The 6983-nt window shown below is 41.3% G+C and overlaps 1 pseudogene; it reads right to left on the minus strand.

Annotated features, from left to right (window-relative positions):
* Positions 1–2392: 2392 nt before the first annotated feature.
* LOC110287641 lies at positions 2393–5773 on the minus strand (annotated as a pseudogene).
* Between the last annotated feature and the right edge of the window lie 1210 nt (positions 5774–6983).

Consider the following 6983-nt stretch of genomic DNA (forward strand, 5'->3'; position numbering starts at 1 on the left):
ATACAAAGATCAAGTCTAAGTGGATCAAGGAATTTGAATTAAACCAGAGACACTGAAACTTATAGAGGAGAAAGTGGGGAAAAGCCTTGAAGATATGGATGGGCACAGGGGAAAAATTCCTGAACAGAACAGCAATGGTTTTTGCTGTAAGATCAAGAATCAACAAATGGGACCTCATAAATTTGCAAAGCTTCTGTAAGGAAAACTTACCATCAGTAAGACAAAAAAACCACCAACAGATTGGGAGACGATCTTTACCAATCCTAAATCTGATAGGGGATTAATATCCAATATATACAAGAACTCAAGAAGCTGGACTTCAGAAAATCAAACAACCCCATTAAAAATGAGGTACAGAGTTAAACAAAGAATTCTCAAATGAGGAATGCTGAATGACTGAGAAACACCAGAAAAAATGTTCAACATCCTTAATCATCAGGGAAATGNAAATCAAAACAACCCTGAGATTCAACCTCTCACCAGTCAGAATGGCTAAGATCAAAAATTCAGGTCACAGTAGATGCTGGCAAAGATGGGGAGAAAGAGGAACACTCCTCCATTGCTGGTGGGATTGCAAGCTTGTACAACCACTCTGGAAATCAGTGTGGCTGTCCCTCAGAAAACTGAACATATTACTATCAGAAGATCCAGCAATACCTCTCCTGGGCATACACCTAGAATATATTCCAAATTGTAATGACACATGCTCCACTATGTTTCATAGCAGCCTTATTTATAATAGCCAGACACTGGAAAGAACCCAGATGTCCCTCAACATAGGAATGGATACAGAAAAATGTGGTACATTTACACAATGGAGTACTACTCAGCCATTAAAAACAATGATTTTATCAAATTCTTAGGCAAATGCATAGCTCTTAAGGATATCATCCTGAGTGAGGTAACCCAATCACAAAATAACACACATGATATGCACTCACTGATAAGTGGATTTTATCTCAGAAACTTAGAATACCCAAGATACAATTTATAAAATACATGAATTTGAGAAGAAAGAAGACCACACTGTGGATACTTAGTTCATTCTTAGAATGGGGAGCAAATTACCCATTGAAAGAGTTATAGAGATGAAGATTGTACCTGAGACGGAAGGAAGGAACATTCACAGACTGCCCCACCCAGGGATCCATCCCATATACAACCACCAAACTCAGACACTATTGCATATGCCAGCAAGATTTACCTGACAGGATCCTGATATAGCTGTCTCCTTTGAGGCTTTGCCAGTGCTTGGCAAACACAGAAGTGGATACTCACTGTCATCCAATGGACGGAGCGCAAGGTCCCCAATAAAGGAGCCAGAGAAAGTACTCAAGGAGCTGAAGGGGACTGAAGCCCCATAGAAGGAATATCAATATGAACTAACCAGTACACTCAGAGCTCCTTGGAACTATATCTCCATTCAAAGAAAACACATGGTGGAACTTGTGGCTCTAGCTATATTTGTAGCAGAGGATAGCCTAGTCAATCATCAATGGGAGGAGAAGCCCTTGATCCTGTGAAGGCTCTATACCCCTATATAGGCGAATGCCAGGACCAGGAATGGGAGTGTTTGGTTTGGGGAGCAGGGGGAGGTGGGAGGGGATAGTGGATTTTTAAAGGGGAAACTAGGAAAGGAGATAACATTTGAATTGTAATATATATATACATATATATAATTATATTATATTATATTATATTATATTATATTATATTATATTATATAGAAAATACAAACTTCCAAAATATAATGATAATTATCCTAAAGGAACAAAAATGTGATTTATATATAAATTATATAAAAAATGAAGAGAGCAATACAATCATAAAGAAAAGAAGGCATGGTAAGGATTAGTTGCCTGGCTCTCATGGGCAGACCTAGTAATCATGGGAAACCTATAAACCAAGGAATACCTGAAAAGCATGGGAGGTCTTGTAAGGATGAGAGTTTCTATAAATATAGAAGACCTGGTAATTATATGAAGCCAGAAAGCCTGGTGTTCATGGGCAGTCCCAAGAAGCACGGCATTCCTAGAACCCAAGGACACTGAAAAGCATGCAAGGCTTAGAAAGTATGGAAAGTCTGAAAAATCTTCTTTGGCCTGTCATACCTGGGACGCCTGGAAATCTTAGGTGGTCTGGTAAGCATGAGCAGCCTATAAGCATTGGGAAGCCTGGGAAGTATGAGAATCCCAGAACCCATGGAAGACCTGGAAATTATGGAAGGACTGGTAAAGGTGGCAAGTCTTATAAACATGGCAGGCTCGGTAAGCCTGACAGGCCTGGAAATGTCAGCAGGCTTGATAAGGATGAGAAACCTCCAATAGGTGGAGGTCTAGTAAGCATGGGAGTCATAGAAACCTAGGAAGACCTGGAAATCATGGGAGGCCCATTAAGGATCGGAGGTCTGATAACCATTGGAAATCGGGTATTCTTGAGAGGCTTGGGAAGCTTGGAATTCTTGAGCATCCTGGCAGCAATTGGAAGGCCTAGGGACCATGGGAATTCTAGAACCAAAGAAACACCTGGAAATATTGGAAGAACAAATAGGGATGTGAGATCTGGATAAACATGTGAGCATAAGATGTGGGGGAAGCATGGAAGACCTGGCAAGCATCAGAGTCCTACTTGGCCAGTTAGGCTAGGTGTACATGGGAATGCTTGATAATATGACAATCTCAGTACACATGGAAAGTCTCAATAATGATCAGAGACTTATAAAGCACAGAAGCCAAGTGAAGTCTAATAAAAATGTGAGGTCTGGTACACAAATGAGGTCTAGAAACTTAGGGATGCCTAGAGAATATAGAAGACCTTGTGACCAAGAAGGGTATGTCTCCCTGGAATACCAGTTAAATTTGAGAGACCTGGGAAGCATGGAAGTTCTGAGAAATACTTGAGGCTTGCTAAGCCCTGGAGCCTTGAAAGCTTAGGAGGTGTGATAAGCATTAGAAGTCTGGTATGGACAGGGTTAGTAAGTATGGGAATGCTAGAATCCAAAAATGATGGAGAAAGCACTGGAGGTCTAGAAAGATTGGAAGGTGTAAAAATTCATCAGAGGACTGTTAAGTCTCTGAGACCTGGAAAAGGACTGCCAAGAATGAGATGCATCCAAGAATGGGGAAGCCTAGCAAGCAGGAGAGTCCTAGAACCTAGGGAAGACCTGGAAACATAGGAGACCTAGTAAAATTGGGGCATCTGATAGACACAAAAGGTCTGGTTAGCCTGAGATTCTTGAAAAAGTTAGGAGGCCCAGTGAGCAAGAGAAGCTTTGTCAGAATTAGGAGTCCTAGTAAACACAGAAATCCTAGAACTCATGGAAGACAGGGAAAGCATAGGAAGCCTAGAACTGATTGGCAACTTTGTATGCCAGGGAGGCCTGAGAAGCTTAGGAGGCCTGGACAGCATGATTAGCTTGTCAAGAATGGGATGTACTACTAACTATGGAAGACCTAGTACCAAAAAAAGACCTGGAAATCTTGGAAGGACTAGTAAGGATGTGAGTTCTGTAAATGTGAGAGGCCTGGTAAGCAAGCATAAGATACACAGGAATCATGGGAGATCAGGTAACTAATAAGAGTCTTGGATGGCAGGTTAGGCCAGGTGTATAGGAAAGCCTGGTTAGTATGAGCAGCTTAGTATACATGGAAGCTCTCAAAACCATGAAAAACCTAGTAACCACTTGAGGCCTAGTAGCCAAGTGAGGCCTAGGAATCATGTGAGGCCTGGCAAAGCAACTGAGTGCTCTTAACCAAGGGAGGCCTGGAGAGTATGGAATGCTTTGTAATCAGGTGGATCCTAGTACCCTGGTGGCTGGGTGAGTATGAGAGGGTTGGTAAGCACTGGAGATGTAGTAAATGTTCCTAGCATCCTTAGCCTGGGAGGGATAAAAGGCTTTTTCAGTACCTGGCATCCATGGGAGGCCCAGTAATGGTGGGTAACTGAAATATTCATATAAGGCATGGTGTACATATGAGTACTAGTAGACATAGGTGAATCCTAGTCAACTTAGGAGGCATCATAGGCACACGAAGCCTAGTATCCAAGAGAAATAAGGTAAAGACCTTGAAAGGACAACTCTCTGCTTCATCTAGAAAAGAAATGAAAAACTCAGGATAGCTAAAACAATCCTGAATTAAATAGGAACTTCTGGGAACTCCATTCCTAGTTCAAATTAGACTACAAAGCTATAGTAGTAAAATCATCATGGCATTGGCACAGAACCAGCCACATTGAACAAGGAAACGATATATGGGGACTTTTAAAGTTGGATAAAGTGAATTTTGTACCATACCATGGTTGTGAACCTATGAAGACCAAGGGTTGGAAGGTTATGGCTTAAACATGGTGTGTTCGTGTATCATGGTGAGCAGAGGAAGAGTTGTGACAGCATCTACAATCATGTGAGAGTCCAGGCTCTGAGAATGCCTGTTGGAGGTTATCTGGATTGCATAAAGTGACTTTGGAAGACCTACCTATCCTGGGTGCCACTATTCCTTGACTCTAATCTTGAACTCTACATAATGGAGAAAGTTATTGGAGTTCTTGCATTAAGGTGATCTCTTTCTACTGTAGGTGTGATGGGACCAGCTTCTTCAACATCCTGCAATGGAAGCCTAGAGACTCAAAGTCTGAGATAATTTAAACTGTTGCCCCTAAGGTGCTTTCATAAGGTCTTTTTAAAAAAATAAAATCACTGCAACAGGAAAAAAAAGGAAATTGCATAATACACACATAGGGAAGGTTAGAACATCACTATCCAATTTCATTACAATTTGCTCCCTATTATATTCAAAGATGAGGATTTTAAAATCTGTTGTTTTCTGAAAGTTACTCTTTTGTTGGAATCAAAACACACCAAAGTTATTCTGAATATGGCATGTCGGATATGGTTTTGGCAGGCAGAACTCTCACACCGCTGACACCTTTGCCTTAAAATTACACACTGCCTGGTAAAGGTCACACGTAAAGGAAAGCCAAGTCGTCCAACTGACCACTTCCAAGTATATCTACCATCTTTGGGGATCATCGTACCACACCTCATGGTGCATTCTTCAAGTTCTTGTTCATTGATAACTTGTGATCCAATTACCCCATATTGTTGTGTTCACAGCAAAGTTAGCCACTGTTGTTTATAAATGGGTGACAACCATGCCATAGGTATTAGCTGATTTTGTTCAAGAGTAGTTGTGGAAGTCAAGTCACAGATGATGTGCTGAAATCTCAGTTTTTTAAACACTGGTTGAAATATTAGTCCTTCTTCATTTCAAGAAAACCGATATTATCAACATATTCCATGTGGGTGGAAAGCCAGTTGTTTCCATGTTGTAAAAGCTGTTTCATGGTTCTGTTCCAGCATGGATTAAGATAAAGGAAAATCCATATTTTTAGTGTGGTATATACTTCTATCTCCTTTTGCATGACTAATAAGTCAGAAGACAATGCTAGACGATACATCAACTTCATATCTACTTCCTTGTAAAGTGCCACACTTGGATGTACCATCAAATTGCAAAAAAAGCCATTCAAAGCATCCGGTCTTTACAGCTTTTTAACCTATAGGTTTCTGCTGCCAAATAATAGGAGCACACAGTGTTCCTGTTAATAGTTGCTTTCATGATTCCTTCACACTGCTGAATACTCCATCCACCCAAAGCAGGCATGCTGCTGCCAAAACTTGAGGAACTTCCAAAGGTGCTATTGACAAATCCTCATCTGTGTACAAGGAACCAAACACTAAGTTCAGAAATAGTGTATCAATATCCTCATCTTTTTTTAATATTTTTTATTACTTATTTTGCTCAATTACATTTCCAATGCTATGCTGATGATTAAGGATGTTGATCAAAGTCCCCCATACACTCTAACCCACTTCCCTACCCACCCCTTCCCATTTTTTTGGCCCTGGCGTTCCCCTGTATTGGGCATATAAAGTTTGTGTGTCCAATGGGCCTCTCTTTCCANNGATGGNCGACTAGGCCATCTTTTCATACATATGCAGCTAGAGTCAAGAGCTCTGGGGTACTGATTAGTTCATAATGTTGTTCTACCTACAGGGTTGCAGATCCCTTTAGCTCCTTGGGTACTTTCACTAGTTCCTCCATTGGGAGCCTTGTGATCCATCCAATAGCTGACTGTGAGCATCCACTCCTGTGTTTGCTAGGCCCCAGCATAGTCTCACAAGAGACAGCTATATCTAGGTCCCTTCAGCAAAATCTTGCTAGTGTATGCAATGGTGTCAGCATTTGGAAGCTGATTATGGGGTGGATCCCTGGATTTGGCAGACTCTACATGGTCCATCCTTTTGTCACAGCTCCAAACTTTGTCTCTGTAACTCCTTCCAGGGGTGTTTTGTTCCCAATTCTAAGAAGGAGCACAGTGTGCACACTTTGGTCTTCATTCTTCTTGAGTTTCATACGTCTAGCAAATTGTATCTTATATCTCGCATATCCTAGGTTTTGGGCTAATATCCACTTATCAGGGAGGACATATTGTGGGAGTTCCTTTGTGATTCTGTTACCTCACTCAGGATGATGACCTCCAGGTCTATCCATTTGCCTAGGAATTTCATAAATTCATTCTTTTTAATAGCTGAGTAGTACTACGTTGTGTAAATGTACCACATATTCTGTATCCATTCCTCTGTTGTGGGGCATCTGGTTTCTTTCCAGCTTCTGGCTGGAACATAGTGGAGCATATGTCCTTCTTACAGGTTGGGACATCTTCTGGATATATGCCCAGGAGAGATATTGCTGGATCCTCCCATAGTACTATATCCAGTTTTCTGAGGAACTGCCAGACTGATTTCCAGAGTGGTTGTGCAAGCTTGCAATACCACCAACAATGGAGGAGTGTACCTACTTGTCCACATCCTCGCCAGCATCTGCTGTCACCTGAAATTTGATCTTAGCCATTCTGACTGGTGTGAGGTAGAATCTCAGGGTTGTTTTGATTTGCATTTCCCTGATGATTAAGGATGTTGA

Source organism: Mus caroli, unplaced genomic scaffold, assembly GCF_900094665.2.
Source record: "Mus caroli unplaced genomic scaffold, CAROLI_EIJ_v1.1 scaffold_16905_1, whole genome shotgun sequence".
In the NCBI taxonomy this organism is placed as follows: domain Eukaryota; kingdom Metazoa; phylum Chordata; class Mammalia; order Rodentia; family Muridae; genus Mus; species Mus caroli.